The sequence below is a fragment of the Gopherus evgoodei genome, chromosome 5 (genome assembly GCF_007399415.2).
Source record: "Gopherus evgoodei ecotype Sinaloan lineage chromosome 5, rGopEvg1_v1.p, whole genome shotgun sequence".
In the NCBI taxonomy this organism is placed as follows: domain Eukaryota; kingdom Metazoa; phylum Chordata; order Testudines; family Testudinidae; genus Gopherus; species Gopherus evgoodei.
This window is the reverse complement of record NC_044326.1, coordinates 84764592-84783742: the sequence shown is the minus strand read 5'-3', so window position 1 is coordinate 84783742 and position 19151 is coordinate 84764592. Positions and strand designations below refer to the sequence as shown.

The following is a 19151-nucleotide window of genomic DNA, read 5'->3' as shown; positions in this document are numbered from 1 at the left end:
GGGGTTTGGATCACATTGGAAGCTGGGTGCTGGAGATAGGTGACCTGCTGAGCAGTTTTTGGTTAAAGCCTGCTGCTTTGGAGGTGTGGTTCAGACCTGAATCTGTGTTGCAGCAAACTAGTGTGTTTGGCTCAACAAGGCAGGGTTCTGGCGTCCCAAGCTATCAGGGAAAATGGGCTCAGAGGTAATTCCAGCACATCAACTGACAGCCTCAAGGGGGGTCTCTGTAACTGAACCCATCACAGGAGCGAGCAGGGGCAAGGCCTCAGAGAAGGGGTGAGGAAGGGGCAGGGAAGGGGTGTTCAGTTTTGTGCTATTAGAAAGTTGGCAACCCTACGTAGAAGGTCCGTGGTTCCCCACAGCTGCCTGGGCTTCCTGGTCAGCTCTTATTTGGGCCAGGCTCTAGCTTCTGACCTGACTAGGGGGTGGTCAGGCAGAAGAGGAGGGGCCAGGAGCCGGGCCTGTGATGAAAAGTGGATGAGCCAGACTCGTCCACTTTTCACTGTTCCAATGCCCCTAGGTGGGATGCCTCAATGTGTCCATGCCAGAAGCTGCTGATTTAAAAAAAAAAAGACACCATTAGATTTATAATCAGAATGGAAAGGGAAAGCTAAGTCTCAAACTCTCTTGTATTATTCCTATAAATATCCTTAATAAGAAATGCTTTTTGACATTTTAACTTTGGAGCCGCTAGCTACAGCACCACTCTCTAGCTCAAACTGTGGCGAGTATGACCTGGCTGGGAGGAAGGGAAGTGCTCTGTTGCAGGTAGCTGCCACACCTCCTGGCTTGAAGTAGTAATAACAAACACCAAATACACGGTTTCCATCGTTGGCACCCCCACTATAAAAACTGTTCCAGCACCCCTGCATGTAACTATACAGTTTGGCCCCTCTCCCTGGGTACAGGTACTGTGAAGTGGCAGTGAATATATTTGCAATATTTTAACAGGCAGTAATTTGGGGGATTGAGGGAGGGCTGCTGTCTCACTCCTGATGGTGACAGAGGCACAGAGAACCCAGCTGCTACTAGTGTCCTGAAACCACTCCAGCCTGTATCCTGCTAGCTTGTTAAGTGCTGTGGTGCTATTGTAGTGGAAGAAACCAGGCTGCCATTTCTAGAAATCTTTGGGAGAGGATTGTGGAGTATTTCTATGAAAGTTTCATTGAGATCTCTCAAGAGAATAAAAGAGCCATCCCTATTCTGATAGGCAGAGAAGTCATGCAGATGGTCTCCTGCTTCCCCTCCCCACCACAATGAGCCACAGAAAGGAAATGCAGATGCCAATTCTACTTCTGTCTGTTCTACCTCTATCGAAGCACAGGATACTGATCTAATGTGGCTTGTGAAACTGGACTGCTACACAACCCTTTTTAGAACATGCTAGCCTTTCCTTTTCTAACAACATACCAGTAAAAGAATGAAAAATCAATACCTGTCGTAACTTGCAAATGGGCCAAGTGCGATTTTTAAATGGAGAACAAAAGCAGAGTAAAGGGGAAGTAGAGATGAGGCCTGAAGGAAAGGGGAAAAACAAAATTCACATTTTAAGATTAATGCATATACATGCTTACCCAAGCTTCCTTCCCGCTTCATCACCAGGCTCACCTGCACTTGTCAGCCAGGACTGACTTCTGTGGAGTTTCAAACAGTTCCTGGCTTGCAGCATGGTTGGAGGCTCCTGCTGTGTCTTCCTCCTCAAAGGGTTCTTTATCTTGGGTTCCTCCAAGATAGCCACACTAGTATGTGGGGCACTGACGGAGTCATCACCACGTATGGGATGCAGTTTTTTGTAAAAGCAGCAGGTCTCCAGGGCAGGATGAGATCTCTTGTTTTCCCTTGCTTTCTGGTCTGCCTGGCATAGTTCCTTTGTTTTCATGCAGCATTGCTGCTGATCCCTGTCATGCCCCTTTGCCAGAATCCCCTGGGCAATCTTCTCATAGATGTCAATATTTCTGTGGCTTGTTTGTAGCTGTGTCTGCACAGCTTCTGCTCCCCACAGTCTGAGGAGATCCAATATTAATTTCCTATTCCAGGCAGCTGTGTGTGTATGGAGCTGGCATTGTTTGTTGGTTAGGCAGGGCACACAAGAAAGGTAAGCTGCTAGGTGTATTGACCAAGGTGGGCAATCAGGGAGAGGCATTTAAAAAAACACAGGGGTTTTTGAAGATTGCAGAGACTGGAAGCCTACCCAATCACTGGATAGTGGAGTTCAAAACTTTGAAATGAATGTTTGCTATTGCAGGGATAGGAGCATTGTGAGACTGGTGCTGAAGGACGGTTAGAGTTTCACAAGTAATACAGTGTCTATGCTGAAACTGTGTCAACCTCAGTAGGGAGAGGCAGTTCTACTGCATTGCTGTACTAGGCCACTTACTCTGATGGGAGACCAATTTTAACATAGACACGTGCATAACTAGGTCAATGCAAATGGACCCACATCAACTTTACTTCGTAGTGTAGATCAGGCCTAATTAAAAAATGTCTTTTGAACTACTAGGTATGGGAACTGAAAGTCAAGCTGTGTTTTTTTGCTTCTTACTACCAGTAGGAAAGATTTTGCCACTAGAATGTGGCTGATGATTTTGGTTTGTGATATGCAAGGCAGAAGAAAATTCAGCTTGGTTCTTCACTGCTGTGCTGGCATTACAGCATTAACTGCAGTAGAAACGTTTACTTTCTCAAACAGGTTGCTTTCTGTGCTTATTCAAGCTGTTATGTTGAATAAGAAGGTTTATTTTTATAATCACACTTCAGAGCTGAAATGCCTTGTTATATTGGGATAACTTATTGTGATGTTTCTTCTTTAAGCATGTGTGTAAATCAAATAAATTATGCTTGCACATCAAAATATGGTGCATAATATAAGGTCAAATCATACCCCCCTAAGAAAAATCCAAGGAGGAACAAAGAAACCCTGTAAAGCTCATCTCTTTGAGCTTCTGACAAATATCCTTCTTAGAACTGGTCTATGCGTGAGGTGTGGGTATGGATTCCAAATCCCACATGGATCTATTGAGGAAAGGAAATTGCACTGCCATCGTGGCGCCTTGCTTCCCCTCCTCCGCCTGCCAACATGGCTTTTTTTAGAAGATATGCCAAGTATTTTCTCCTTACTTGTGCAATACCCTTCTCTTCTCAGAGAGAGGTGCAGCTGGAGAATAAGTTAATGGTTCCCAAAGTGACATTCACAGGCCCACTGACAGCAAGTCCGGGCCCCAGGACAGAACAGTCAGTGGGCCCCTAGCTTGCGCAGACACAGTCCACCTGATATTTTGTGTGGTGCTGTGCTAACTGGTGCCCGGCAAGATGCTGCTTGCTGCACTGCTGGGTGTGCTCTTCTGGCACAGCCAGGACTTCTACGTGCCCACCCAGCTGCCTTCACTGTTGCCGGGACCACCCCACGCACGCCTAGGAGCCCTGCTATAGGTGACTAGTGGGAGGGACACAAAAAGGGGCACCAGCTAAGGGGAGATGCGTGACCCCTCCCCATGACCCCCCCTCGTGACTCCTCCCAGCCTGGGGCCCCTGCACTCTCCCCATCCCCTCCTTCCCATCTCATGTTACCTGGGCGGGGGGCTCTATCCTCTTGCTGCGCCAGCCCGGCTCTCCCTGTCTGTTCAGCTGCTTTTCTGGAGCCACTCCCAGATGCTGCCCGGTTCAGCACAGCAGTTGCCTGGGAGAGTGCTTGGCTGCAGCAGCAGCAGGCCACCCCGCCCAGGCTCAGCTTCTCTAGGGACAGTGGCCTAGCGAGCCAGAGCCCACCCCGGCATGCTTAGAGTTTGCTCCTGTCCCCAGAAGCTGAGCCTGGGCAGGGAGAGGGCTGCCTTGCCCAGACTCAGCTTCCCAGGACAGGAGCCAACTTTGAGCTCTCCCTGGCATACTCCGGCTCGCTTGGCCACTGTCCCTAGAGCCTCAGGGCAGTGTGCCTGGAAGAGGAGAGGCTCTGGCCCCACCCCTTCTTTTCCCCAGCCAAGGCTGGCTACTGGGTCGAGGGCCCTGAGCAGGTGTCTGGGGAGGGCAAGCGGCTGACCCTTCCTGTCCATCTCTCCCCATGGTGTTGCCTCTGAACCCTGTGGCGGTGGCTGGGGGTCCCCCGGCCCTTTTAAATGGGCAGTTGCCTGCCCCCTCCCCCATCGGTGGGCCCAGACATTCAGTTGTGTGTATGACCACCTTTTCAGAAAGGTGCATGGTATACCCAGTAACTGTTTCCAGCTTTCCTGCTAAATGACTTCCTACTCACCCAAATACCCTTGGAACACCTATGGCATAGATTTGGTGCAAGAGGCTTTCAGATGCTTTGAGGTTGGGGCAAAGGAACGGTGGGTTCCACTTCTCCATGGCTTTTGGGACTCTTCCAATAATGCCTTTCTTTGTTCCCCTTTGTACCACTCGTTGCAGGAACATGTAAGACAGTGGCTCTCAACCTTTCCAGACCACTGTACCCCTTTCAGTAGTCTGATTTGTCTTGTGTACCCCCAAGTTTCACCTTACTTAAACTACTTGCTTACAAAATCAGACCTAAAAATACAAAATGGTCACAGCACACTTACTGAAAAATTGCTTGCTTTCTCATTTTTACTATACAATTATAAAATAAATTAATTGGACTATAAATATTATACTTCATTGTATGGTATATAGAGTAGTATAAACAAGTCATTGTCTGTATGAAATTTTAATTTGTACTGATTGTACTAGTGTTTTTTATGTGGCCTGCTATAAAACTAGGCAAATATCTAGATGAGTTGATGTACCTCCTGGAAGACTGCTGTGTACCCCCAGGACTACATGTACCCCTAGTTGAGAACTACTGGGGTAAGACATAGCTTTGTGCTTAGCTCTAAGCATAGCTCTGATGTTTGCAGTTTCTAACTGCAACAAAGTATGTTCAGAGTAGCATATTCTTCCTTTGATGCAAATTCCTAACTTTCGTTAGTATTAATTTATATGTGTGTGCGCACTTAGGGGAGAATGCCTTGTGGTTTCAAATAAAGGATTAGAAACTTCATTAGTTTCTTAAATGTTTTTGAATGGTGAGGAACTGGAATGATTTCATAGTCATAATACTCAAAATTGAGAGAGTACTGCTTGCACATTTCCCACTGTTGCTGACACCCTCAGCCCTACCAAGGCTGGCAACATTGCCAATAATAATTGCAGACATGGCGATTAGATCCCCTCTGAGAAGGGTTAGATGGCACAGTTCTTAAAACACTGGTGACAGGCTGCGGTCAATCTATGCTAGTTTCCTAACTTGGTAATGCTGTTTGCTCTTAGCTGTGGTGAGATGTTTTTGCAAAATTTCTCTAAGCAGATGAGGTCTGAGGTTGCCTATGCCCATGAAAGCAGATGAAGTCTTTGGGGCCTGGAAAATTGCTAACTTGGCCTTCCATTGAACAAAGTTTATATGCTCCTGGTTTAAATGATTAACCCTTCATGGTGTACAGTTTAAATGTTTTTTATCTTTTTCTCCTTAGAACCCCCATAATCACCCCTTGAGAAAAGCAAAACTTTTCTGAAATGGTGTGTTTACTATGATACAAACAAAAATAATTAAGACAGTTTAACAAATTGCATTTGTGATGTATTGCATTTGTCACGTAATAATTTCATAGATGGATGTATGATTAATAATCTAGCATTTTTATAAGTGTATTTGGAAGGATTTCCATACGGGGGCCAGCTATGCAGCTGTAGTACTGTAGTGTAGATACTTCCTACAGTGAGTGAAGGGTTTCTTCTGTTGTGCTAGCTCAGGGGTAGGCAACCCATGGCACGCATGCCAAAGGCGGCACGCAGGTTGATTTTCAGTGACACTCTTACTGCCTAGGTCCTGGCCACCAGTCTGGGAGGCTCTGCATTTTAATTTAATTGAAGCTTCTTAAACTTTTTAAAAACCTTATTTACTTAAATTACATGCAACAATAGTTTAGTAGTTATAAGACTTATAGAAAGAGACCTTCTAAAAACATTAAAATGTATTACTGGCATGCAAACTCTTAAATTAGAGTGAATAAATGAAGACTTGGCACACCACTTATGAAAGGTTGCCGACCTCTGCGCTAGGTAATCCAGCTCCTTTAGCATTCTTCCATTGATCTAGCTGCATCCACACTGGAGTTTAGATCAGCTAAGCTATGGCACTCAAGAGAGCAGTGTAGCTAAGCCAATCAAAATGTTAAGACCTAAATGACTTCTGTTGCAACTCAAGTCATCTTGGTAAAATAAAATCACATCACATGACTCGTGAACAAAATTCTTTCACTCTTAGGGTACAATGAGCAGGGTGATTGATTTAAATCACCAATTTTAATCATGACTGAAACTAGCAAGCAGGAAACCTTGATTTAAATAATCGATTGAAATCTTGTTTTGCATTTGTACTTACTCTTTTCCTAAAAGGAGATGATTCTCCTGTGTTGGTAACCACTAAAACGTGTTGATTGGCAACTAACTATAGCCTTGCACCAAATTCAGTGTGTCACTATTTCTATATACATTTATTTAAGCAATTATATAGCTTAATTTACATTTATTTAGATTCATAATAAAGGTAAAAATTAAGGTTAGAAAATAGTGAATGTTGCATTTGTTAGTTACTGAACAATTGTTTTATTTAAATTTGATTTATATCAAGTTCTATTCATATGGGAACTCAAAATCAATTAAAATGCACAAAAACAGCAGCAGTGTTAGCAAATAAAGCTATTTTAAATGTGCTAGATACATAAGAAAATAAAATTTATCAAAACCATGTTTTGCATTTAAAACTAACTTACTAGACAAAGAAAATAGTGAGTGAATTGAGCTGATTTGTTTCTGGTCACCATCAGTGTTCCTTTTAATTTTTTATGTCCGTGTGCAGAATGAATTTTATGTGCACCAATGTGGAGGTGATGTGTAATACATCAGCTTCATATTCGTGCACATAACAAAATTCATGTGGTGGGGTGGGGCTGAGAGATTTGGAGTGTGGGAGGGGGCAGAGGGTTTGGGTGCAGGGAGGGTGAGGGCTCTGGCTAGGGGGTGAAGACTCTGGGGTGGGGTCAGAGATGAGTGGTTTGGGGTCCGGGAGGAGGTTCAGGGCTGGGGCAGAGATGTGGGAGGGTGAGGGCTTCGGCTGTGGGTGCAGGCTCTAGGGTAGGGCCAGGGATGAAGGGTTTGGGGTACAGGCTGCAGGGGGAGAGAGGACTCCCTGCAGCAGCTCGGGGCCGGGGCAGAGTGCCTCTCCCTGGCTGTGGCAGCTCTGGCTGGACTGGGCCGAGGGAGGGGCTCCTCTCCCTGGCAGCTCCAGTGGGCCTGGGCTGGGCTGAGGGAGGAGCTCCTCAGCCCCAGCCAGGGCAAATCCAGGGCAGTTCCATGCTGGGGCTGGTGGGGAGGGGCGCCTCTACCCCGGTCGCTGCAGGCCCATGCTGGGGCTGGGCAGGCTGGGAGGGGTGCCTCTCCCCGCCTCGGCCCCTGTTTTGGGCTTACTGGCAGCTGCGCGGCCGCACAGCTTAGAGGGAATTTAGGTCACCACATCCTTCTAGATTTTTAGAAAGAGTAGATCTCATCCCCTCATGCTTAGTTTTGATTAATAGATTGGAAGAGGAAAAAGCAGGAAAGTTTTTTTTTGTTTTCGACTCCTATTCAGTTTCTTAACTTTGAATCAACTGGTCATTGAACTGAAATAATTGAGTGAACTGAAATGAAGAAGGTATCTCTCTGTACATGCACAAGAGGCTACTGCTGTCAGAAGCTGGTTTAGCATTTCAACAAACTCTGTTTCCAGGTGCTTAGCCTGTGACTTCCAGTGGTTTGGCTTTCTTCAGTAGCAAATGTATTGTTTAATACAATTTTGTGTATTTAATCATAATAAGTTTAGGCTTTAAGTTGTTATAACTTAAAATTTAATTTTAAATTTTTTAAAAAACTTTAAAAAATTTATATCTGATTTTAAATAAAAAAAAGTTTTATTTTGTTTCTTATAGATTTGTATCCACCCTGACAATCCAGTAGTCTGTATTCTCTACTAGTTGGTATAAACTACAATGTAATATGTTGGCTACAAGGAAGAATTCCTAGCAGAATCAGTGGCATATATTTTTGCATGAACACTTCCCTCTAGGCCTGAGTAAAATTCAGCAACACTTGGCTTGAGTTACCTTATTTATGGATCAGTTGTTTGTTTTTTAAGTTGCATGAATTAAAGATACAGAAAACATGATCTGATTCCTTCTGATGCCAATGTAAAAGTGATAATGCTTCATATGTCAGTGAGGCTGTGTTATCTTAAGAAGTTTTAAGCTTTGAATCGCTTATATACAATACTTACCGCTGGTCTCAGCGTTACCTTAACATCCGCCTGTGTAGTGCATCAACTAGCAGAAAGTCAATTTTTTTGTGAAGTAAAGGCAGCTGGAGACAACATTATGTTGTAATGGCAGCAAGGCAGACTGGATTGCCTCTTTAGGTCACATGGGCTGCTGCTGAGCTATGGATAATTGCAGTAATGTTGTGAGGTCATGTAATGTTGAGGTTGAATTAATACCTTTTAAACCAAATCTTTTGCAATTTGTAATGATTACAAGAAGTGGTATCTGTCCAGAATTTTTGGCAGAGTATGTTTAAATATTCAGAGATAACATGAATTTTACATCTTGGTTAAAAACAGGAACATTTGGGATTTGTAGGGTAAGAGTCTTGAAAAAGCTACCAGATTTCTACTGGCAGGAGTGTCATAGCATGAATTTCCCTAAGCTTAATTACCAGCTTAGATTTGATAGGCTGCCACCACCCAAAAATATAGTGTTTTGGGGCACTCTGACCTCCCCAACCTCCCCTGGGGACCCCAAGAACCCAGATCCCTTGGGTTCTTAAAACAAGGAGAAATAAACCATTCCCCCACCTTCCCCCTCTCAGAACTCCCCTCCCTGGGCTATCCTGAGATATTGATCTAACCCCTTAAATCACCATACAGAGAAGCAGCTCCCTTCCCTTTCACAAAGAGGCAAACAGATTCAAGGAAAACAGAGAGAAATTTTATCTCTTCCTCCTCCCGTCTCCCCCACCAGTCCTGGTGAGTTATCTCAGTCCCCTGGGATAAAACAAGGGAAACAAGAAAACAATCAATCAGGTTCTCTAAAAAGAAATCTTTTAATAAAAGAAAGGAAAAAGTAAAGAATTATCTCTAACTTCAAGATGTAAATATTACACGGTCTTATAGCTTACAGACACCAGAAAGAGACTTTCCCACCAGTACCAATACAAATCAAAATATTCCCAGCAACTACACATATAAAAGTTAACCAGCCAGATCCACAAATACAAATAGTGTAAAACAATTAAAAAGCCTAAACCGCCTGTTTTACTTACTATATGAAAAGAAACCTAGAGAGCCTGTAGTAATGTCTGGTCTCTCTCAGACCCCCCGAGAGAAGAAAAAAGAACTCTCACCCAAACTTCCCTCCACCCGAATTTAGAAGTATCTTGTCTTCTGGTCAGGTGTCCAGTTTCCTGCTTGTAACCCTTTACAGGTATAAGAGACATTAATCCTTAACACTCTGTTTATGACAAGGAGGCATAAACTAACTCTCCAGAGGTAGCTATGAAAGATGACAGTGGAACAGCCCCACCAGTAAGATCTAAGGGGAACACGGATGAGAATCCCCCATCCCACTAGCTGGGGTACCAGAATGAGGCAGAGGTGGTTCAGCTTTTATCCCTGGATCTTACCTGGGGACTCCATCTTTCTGTCATAGTATATCTAGAAGATGCATGATACATTTGGAATTTCGTAATCATTCTCTCTTTGCTGGATATGGTAAGGAACTTTTTATCTCTAGCTGCTGTGAGGAAAGGACATGAAAGAGGCCTCTCTTATACTAATCTTCTAGTTATTTTTCTCCCCACCTGCTACTATTGGAAAAATCTAATTTGCATGAAATTGATGCAATTCGTGACAATTTCACTTCTTACTATAGTGTTATGAATAACAGAGTGAAATGATAGGGTCTTATTTTCAATTTGTTGTCACTCAGCAAAGCTATGAGCAACAGCAGGAGTCCTGCAGACTGAGGAAATCCACATTGCATCAGTTAATCTTTGAAATTTGAAGTGAATAGATATATTTACATTCCAGCTAAAAACTTACGCTTTTTTCAGGCTCTCATGCTCGGGAAAGCTTCACACTGGTAGCTTGACAGAGTGGACTTTTCAAGCTGTGTGAGAGAGAAGGAGGTAAATACTTCATCTCATTTTTATGACTATCAAGTTTAGCAGTGAAGCTGTAGCTTTAAAACTGTTTGCAAGTAGAAATAAAATATGTGGGCCTGTAAAAGATTCTAGACTTTAAACAATGTAAGTACTTAAATATTATTGAAAATCAGGTTGATTGTGGGGCAGATTTTCCCATGGTTTTGTTTTGTTTTTTTAATTATTAATTACTGTACTATATCCCATATGTCAAATTACCATATATACTTGTTCATTAGCCTGTTCATTTATAAGCTTATCCCCCAAGATGGATAAATAAAAATATCAAAAACAATATGACCCTTTCATAAACCGACCCTGCATCTCAGGAGTTGGAAAACTTTGGCTCCCAGCCCGTCAAGGTAAGCTGCTGGCGGTTTGTGACTCATAGACTCCAGGACTGGAAGGGAGACTGGAAGGGACCTCGAGAGGTCATCGAGTCCAGTCTCCTGCCCTCATGGCAGGACCAAATATTGTCTAGACCATCCCTAATAGCCATTTATCTAACCTACTCTTAAATATCTCCAGAGATGGAGATTCCACAACTTCCCTAGGCAATCTATTCCAGTGTTTAACTACCCTGACAATTAGGAACTTTTTCCTCATGTCCAAGCTAAATCTCCCTTGCTGCAGTTTAAGCCCATTGCTTCTTGTTCTATCATTGGAGTCTAAGGTGAACAAGTTTTTTCCCTCCTCCTGATGACACCCTTTTAGATACCTGAAAACTGCTATCATGTCCCCTCTCAGTCTTCTCTTTTCCAAACTAAACAAACCCAATTCTTTCAGCCTTCCTTCATAGGTCATGTTCTCAAGACCTTTAATCATTCTTGTTGCTCTTCTCTGGACCCTCTCCAATTTTTCCACATCTTTCTTGAAATGCGGTGCCCAGAACTGGACACTATACTCCAGCTGAGGCCTGACCAGTGCAGAGTAAAGCGGAAGAATGACTTCTCGTGTCTTGTTTACAACACACCTGTTAATGTTTGCTTTTTTTGCAATCATGAATCATGTTTGCTTTTTTTGCAACAGTATCACACTGTTGACTCATATTAAGCTTGTGGTCTACTATGACTCGTAGATCTCTTTCTGCCATACTCCTTCCTAGACAGCCTCTTCCCATTCTGTATGTGTGAAATTGATTGTTCCTTCCTAAGTGGAGCACTTTGCATTTATCTTTATTGAACTTCATCCTGTTTACCTCAGACCATTTCTCCAATTTGTCCAGATCATTTTGAATTTTGACCCTGCCCTCCAAAGCAGTTGCAATCCCTCCCAGTTTGGTATCGTCCGCAAACTTAATAAGCGTACTTTCTATGCCAACATCTAAATCGTTGATGAAGATATTGAACAGAACCGGTCCCAAAACAGACCCCTGCGGAACCCCACTTGTTATACCTTTCCAGCAGGATTGGGAGCCATTAACAACTACTCTCTGAGTACGGTTATCCAGCCAGTTATGCACCCACCTTATAGTAGCCCCATCTAAATTGTACTTTCCTAGTTTATCTATAAGAATATCATGCGAGACTGTATCAAATGCCTTACTAAAGTCTAGGTATATCACATCCACCGCTTCTCCCTTATCCACAAGGCTCGTTATCCTATCAAAGAACGCTATCAGATTAGTTTGACACGATTTGTTCTTTACAAATCCATGCTGGCTATTCCCTATCACCTTACCACCTTCCAAGTGTTTGCAGATGATTTCTTTAATTACCTGCTCCATTATCTTCCCTGGCACAGAAGCTAAACTAACTGGTCTGTAGTTTCCTGGGTTGTTTTTATTTCCCTTTTTATAGATGGGCACTATATTTGCCCCCTTCCAGTCTTCTGGAATCTCCCCCGTCTCCCATGATTTCCCAAAGATAATAGCTAGAGGCTCAGATACCTCTTCTATTAACTCCTTGAGTATTCTAGGATGCATTTCATCAGGCCCTGGTGGCTTGCAGGCATCTAACTTTTCTAAGTGATTTTTTACTTGCTCTTTTTTTATTTTATCTTCTAAACCTACCCTCTTCCCGTAAGCATTCACTATATTAGACATTCCTTCAGACTCCTCAGTGAAGACCGAAACAAAGAAGTCATTAAGCATCTCTGCCATTTCCAAGTCTCCCGTTACTGTTTCCCCCTCCTTACTGAGCAGTGGGCCTACCCTGTCCTTGGTCTTCCTCTTGCTTCTAATGTATTGATAAAAAGTCTTCTTGTTTCCCTTTATTCCCATAGCTAGTTTGAGTTCATTTTGTGCCTTTTCCTTTCTAATCTTGCCTCTGCATTCCTGTGTTATTTGCCTATATTCATCCTTTGTAATCTGACCTAGTTTCCATTTTTTATACGATGCCTTTTTATTTTGTAGGTCACGCAAGATCTCAAGGGTAAGCCAAGGTGGTCTTTTGCCACATTTTCTATCTTTCCTACCCATCGGAATAGCTTGCTTTTGGGCCCTTAATAGCGTCTCTTTGAAAAACTGCCAACTCTCCTCAGTTGTTTTTCCCCTCAGTCTTGATTCCCATGGGACCTTACCTATCAGCTCTCTGAGCTTACCAAAACCCGCCTTCCTGAAATCCATTGTCTCTATTTTGCTGTACTCCCTTCTACCCTTCCTTAGAATTGCAAACTCTATGATTTCATGATCACTTTCACCCAAGCTTCCTTCTGCTTTTAAATTCTCAACAAGTTCCTCCCTATTTGTTAAAATCAAGTCTAGAACAGCTTCCCACCTAGTAGCTTTTTCAACTTTCTGAAATAAAAAGTTGTCTGCAATGTAGTCCAGGAACTTATTGGATAGTCGGTGCCCTGCGGTGTTATTTTCCCAACATATATCTGGATAGTTGAAGTCCCCCATCACCACCAAATCTTGGGCTTTGGATGATTTTGTTAGTTGTTTGAAAAAAGCCTCATCCACCTCTTCCACCTGATTAGGTGGCCTGTAGTAGATTCCCAGCACGACATCACCCATGACGTTTTGTTTACCTGGAGCATTTATAGACACGGTAACCCTCAGCTCCCAGTGGCCATGGTTTGCCATTCCCAGCCCATGGGAGCTGCGGGAAGTGGTGCGCCACTTCTCACAACTCCCATTGGCTGGGAATGGTGAACTGCGGCCACAGGGAGCTGAGGGGTCCATGCCTGCAGACATTCCAGGTAAACAAAATGACAGTGCATTTGATATTCAATAGAGTTTGAAGTCATCAAATTTTGGTGTAGACCCATTTATAAGCCAACTCCCGCTTTTTGATGTGTCACCTTTTTACCGAAAATATTCGGCTTATGAACGAGTATATACGGTAAGTGGAATATATGCAAAAAATCAATCTATTTTACTCTTCATGTTTCAAGATTCACTTGTGGTTCTTTTGTTTGTTACCATGTTTCAAGTTATAATGTGTTTTTTTTAATATTTTTGTGGTGGTCTTTTTTGGGGAGGGGGGGAATGGTGGTCGTGTGTGTGTGTGTAATATATATAAATATAAATTTCGACCCAGATAGATGTCAATATTTTCTTCCAAGGACAGGAAATTGCTTGGTTCAGCATATGTTACTGTTCATCTTTCCTAGCGCTAGCTTGGATGGTGTAGGTTATAGAAAATGGACACAGGGTGCAGTTGAATCTCTAAGGCAAACTTTTCATTTTGAATGCAATTCAGTATCTTCTTATGGTGATACCATGGGCTCAGAGTTTATTGTGGAAAAGGGACCTGGTTATTGCTTCTTTCACAGAAATACTACTACTCCTTGGCCCTCTGTTTTCCCCATTCCCCTCCCCCAGATGCTTCCTGACTTAACACAAGTGTTCCATTCCGGAACACCTTGCATAAGTTGAATTTTGCGTAAGTGAGGAATGTATCTCTGACTATTACGTGCCTCTTCCCCCCCCCCAAAAAAAAAAAAAACAAAAAAAACAACAAACGCACACTTATGGAACTTTTCCTGTAAGTGCAGATTTCCGTAAGTCAAGTTTGTGTAACCTGGATAGCGTCTGTATAGTTATTCTATTATTTTATTATATTAAAATTGTTACAGTTTCCTATGTCCTTCATATTAAAGGAAGAAAGTGAAGGAGGAAAAGGTTTTGACTTTGACTAACCTTATGGAGTTTTATTTGTCTTATATTTATCTACTGTACATGACAAGCTTGATCGGCACTGAAAATGTGACCTCTCCCATCCACAGCCCCTAGTTGCTGTTCAGCACCTAGTATTCCAGAATATTGGTTGAATCTTAAAAATATGAAAAAGGTAGACATTACTGTGATAACACATTTCAGTATATTAAACCATGTGTGAAATCCTGGCCTCGCTTAAGTCCATGTCAAAACTCCATTGATTTTGTGAGGTACAGATTTCACTCTGTAACTTTTTATAACTAATGTACTTTTTCCAGTCTCCAGTATTTCCATGAATTCTTATTTTATTCCCTTATTTTTTCTGGTATGAGTGGTGTGTCATTCAGTGCTCCAGTTTGGAAAGTGGGTGGTTGTGTAATCTTAGTGAGTGTGGGGTGGTTTTTTTGGTTTTTGTTTGTTTGTTTTTATAGGTACCTGCCATTTGGTACACTCTAAAAGCAAAATATTTTCTTAAAAGTATATTGAGTAAAGTCCAGCCCCAGGCCCTGCACCTGCCTTGGGCAGGGGGCCAAGGTGCCTGAGAACAGCCCCCCAGCCCTTGTCCCTGCCCCGCAGGCTATGCTGCCCAAGGCAGGTGGTGGGTCCAGGGCTCTCCAAAGTGGCCCGGCTCCCTAGGCCGCTCTGCTCTTACCATGGCCTGACTTCTGGCCAAGCCAGGGAGTGGAGCCTTGTGGGAAGGGGAGGAGCAGGGGGTGGGGCCCCACGGTAGGGGTGAGGATATGGAGTTTCAAATGTTCATTGTGCCCAGGGCGCCACTGTAGCTTAATCAACCCCTGAAATCACTGTATCCTCAAATACAGTGGAGCCTTTCAATTTTGTTCCAAGAATTGGAGCCTAGTAGTAGTTAGTAATGAAAGATCTGTGAACTGGAAAAGGGACTAGTCTTTTCCCATGCTAAACTAAGATGCATCTTTTCTCCTGAAAATTAAACAGGCTAATTCATGTAAACTTGAGGCACCTAAATTTGTCCATTTTCCAGGACCCTGCTTTTTGAGGTTTCAGATACAAAACTTACCTTTAAACCTGTCTGATTTGGAGAGTCCTGTTTATTTTATAAACATCCTTTAAAATCTCCTCCTTTATCAAAAGAAAATTATAGCATTTGGCTTTTTGTAGACCTTATTCAAACACTGAGTATTTTGTGGTTATCCTCTGTCTCTGCTGCAGCACGGAGTTAGTAAAATGGGGTCCAATCAATAATTATGTTGATGCAGAAACAAAGATTTTTGCAAGACACTTGGCTTTTAAATTTTGTGTTGTACACAGTGTCAAGCACATGATATAACAGAAAAGAAGGCATTAGATGGTGTAGCTCATCTCCCTGTAATGTGGGCTTGTTCACTACAATGTTATTTCAGTCCTTGGTACCTGCTTCTAGTTTTGGAGGTCTGCTGGACTCTACTGTTGCTTGCTCTTAAAAGTATGCTAAAAGGCTCATCTGTTTTTGGCCAACTTAACTCCAGAACTTGGGGCCCATCTATGTGAGCTTCCAGCCTGTTTTCCTCCCCACAAAAAAATCAACAAAAAATCCCCCCAAACCCTCTCCTCCCCCCAAATGAAAAACAAAAACAAAAAATGTTGGAAATTCAATTCTTTGGTTGGTGAAGGGATTTGTTTCCTGGCTTCTGGATTTCCCTCTGTGCCATATTCTTTGGTTTTGTGTGGCTGAGTACTTTGTCTTGTTCCTTCCCCAGTACCTCCTTCTGGTCAGTTGCCTAGTGATAAACAATTTGCAAATGGGTCAAAGGAAAATACCAAATTGGACATTTTGTAAGTCATAATGTTGAGGACTTCATTTGCTTGTAAACAAGCAACCTTTGTATTATAATAGCATGTAGAGGCCCCAGTTAGAGTTCAGAGCCTATTGTCTTAAGTACTGCAGTGCAGTTTACAATCTTGTTTTATGACCAGTCTTACCAGGATATGAGACACGTAGGGGGGAGGAGAAGTTGTAACTGGTGTTACCTGTAATACCCTCCCCTCAGGATAACCACAACTGAGCAATTCAAGAAGCTAAGCATAAACCAAGCCTTTTATTGTGGGCATTTGATAGCACTTTGAATAGTGACAGTTTACTGTTTTGCTGCTGCAGTGTTTTAGTAGCAGCACCAGAACTTAGATGGAAGAGGCAGCGGGGTGGGCAGAAGTGTGCAAAGCCTGATGGGAGGAAGGGATAGATTGCAAAAAACCTGAACATCCTTGCCCCAGCTGAGGTGTCTCCCTGCTCCATCCCCCCCTCCCTCTGTTGCTCAGTCTCGCTCCCTTTCATCAGGCTGGGGCAGAGGGTTGGGATGTAGGGGGAGGGGGTGAGGGCTCTGGCTAGGGGGTGCAGGCTCTGAGGTGGGGCTGGGGAGGAGGCATTTGGGGTGCAGGAGGGGGCTCTGGGGGAGCAGAGGGTTGGGATGCGGTGGTGGGGGAGGGTGCCGGTTGGAGGTGCAGGCTCTAGGGTGGAGCAAAAATGAGGGGTTCAGAGTGCGGGAGGGGGCTTAGGGCTGGGGTTTCGGTGCAGGAGGGGGTGTGGGCTCCACGAGGGAGTTTAGGCGTTGGAGGGAGCTCAGGTACTGGGGCAGGACGTGGGGTGTGGGAGGGAGTGAGGGGTGTGGGCTCTGGGCAGTGCTTACCTTGGGTGGCTCCCAGAAGCGGTGACATGTCCCTCTGCCTCCTAGGCTTGTTGTACAGACAAAACTACACAGGATCGTTTTAGGGGTCAATACAAAGATGCCACATTTATTATGATCTATAACCCCACACACACACACACACCCACACACACACGTGTTCTGCAGCTGCTGGATAGTTACCAGTCCCGATTGTAGCTTGAGTTCGTGGCTTGAATTTGCAGCTGGGGATCGTTGCTTGTGGAGCTAACTGGCCAGGAAAGCTGGGCATGAGGAGGAGCCGGGCCTCTGTCGGGTGCCCACTGATGCCCCTTGATGTTGATAGCAGAACGTTACCCAAAGTCTCTCATCTCACCCTTCTTTTTTTATAGGCTTTTAGTTTGGATTCAAAGTCTATAGGTCTTGCTGTGTCACGCTGCCTCCGGGTTTGGTGACTGATCACCTGTCAATTACAGGCGTGACTTTCAGCCTTGAACCTGGCTTTGATCTTCCTTCTGTCTGTTTCTTTTGTCCTTTTCTTTTTAGGGTGGATGCTTCTTACTTTGTTTAGGGCTGTTGTCTAGGTCTTCAGCCATTGGTATTTGAACTTTATCTCATCAGGACAGGCTGGCGGTGGAGGTGGAGGTTAATTCTATCACCCATACATACATGCCTCATTCACACATCTAGGCCATGTCTACATCTAAAATTTTGCAGCGCTGGTTGTTACAGCTGTATTAGTACAGCTGTATAGGGCCAGCGCTGCAGAGTGGCCACACTTACAGCAACCAGCGCTGCAAGTGGTGTTAGATGTGGCCACACTGCAGCGCTGTTGGGCGGCTTCAAGGGGGGTTCCGGGACGAGAGAGCAAACCGGGAAAGGAAACCAGCTTCGCCGCGGTTTGCTCTCTCGGTCCCGGAGCCAGCCAGCAAACCGCAGGGAAGGAGACCTGCTTGCTCGGGGTTCCGGGACCGAGAGAGCAAACCGGGAACGCCGCGGTTTGCTCTCTCGGTCCCGGAGCCACCCAGCAAACCGCAGGGAAGGAGACCTGCTTGCTCGGGGTTCCGGGACCGAGAGAGCAAACCGGGAACGCCGCGGTTTGCTCTCTCGGTCCCGGAGCCACCCAGCAAACCGCAGGGAAGGAGACCTGCTTGCTCGGGGTTCCGGGACCGAGAGAGCAAACCGGGAAAGGAAACCAGCTTCGCCGCGGTTTGCTCTCTCGGTCCCGGAACCCCGAGCAAGCAGGTCTCCTTCCCTGCGGTTTGCTGGCTGGCTCCGGGAATGCGAGAGCAAACCGCGGCGAAGCTGGTCTCCTTTCCCGGTTTGCTCTCTCGGTCCCGGAACCCCGAGCAAGCAGGTCTCCTTCCCTGCGGTTTGCTGGGTGGCTCCGGGACCGAGAGAGCAAACCGGGAAAGGAGACCAGCTTGATTACCAGAGGCTTCCTCCTTCCACGGAGGTCAAGAAAAGCGCTGGTAACTGTCTACATTGGATTACCAGCGCTGGATCACCAGCGCTGGATCCTCTACACCCGAGACAAAACGGGAGTACGGCCAGCGCTGCAAACAGGGAGTTGCAGCGCTGGTGGTGCCCTGCAGATGTGTACACCTCCTAAGTTGCAGCGCTGTAACTCCCTCACCAGCGCTGCAACTTTCTGATGTAGACAAGCCCCTAAACTAAACTGAGGGCTTGTCTACATCAGAAAGTTGCAGCGCTGGTGAGGGAGTTACAGCGCTGCAACTTAGGAGGTGTACACATCTGCAGGGCACCACCAGCGCTGCAACTCCCTGTTTGCAGCGCTGGCCGTACTCCCGTTTTTTGTCTCGGGTGTAGAGGATCCAGCGCTGGTGATCCAGCGCTGGTAATCAAGTGTAGACACTTACCAGCGCTTTTCTTGACCTCCGTGGAATAAGCAGGTATCCCAGCATACCTGAGGAAGCCTCTGGTAATCAAACTGGTCTCCTTCCCCAGCTTGCTCTCGCGTTCCCCGAACCCCGAGCAAGCAGGTCTCCTTCCCTGCGGTTTGCAGGGTGGTTCGGGGAACGCGAGAGCAAACCGCGGCGAAGCTGGTCTCCTTTCCCGGTTTGCTCTCGCGTTCCCCGAGCAAGCAGGTCTCCTTCCCTGCAGTTTGCAGGGGGGTTCGGGGAACGCGAGAGCAAACCGCGGCGAAGCTGGTCTCCTTTCCCGGTTTGCTCTCG

The 19151-nt window shown here is 44.9% G+C and overlaps 1 protein-coding gene across 6 annotated transcripts in view; it reads left to right on the top strand.

Moving 5' to 3' along the window:
* The window catches only part of FAM160A1 (family with sequence similarity 160 member A1), a 156488-nt gene that overhangs the window by 8955 nt on the left and 128382 nt on the right, over positions 1 to 19151 (top strand). For 5 of the 6 annotated variants that reach the window (XR_004000520.1, XR_004000521.1, XM_030563554.1 and 2 more), the window contains exon 2: positions 10147 to 10221. The exons of the other annotated variant lie outside the window; for it this stretch is intronic. The gene's annotated coding sequence lies outside the window, so the exon portion shown is untranslated. The remainder of the gene's footprint in view (positions 1 to 10146; positions 10222 to 19151) is intronic. 6 annotated transcript variants of the gene reach the window in all.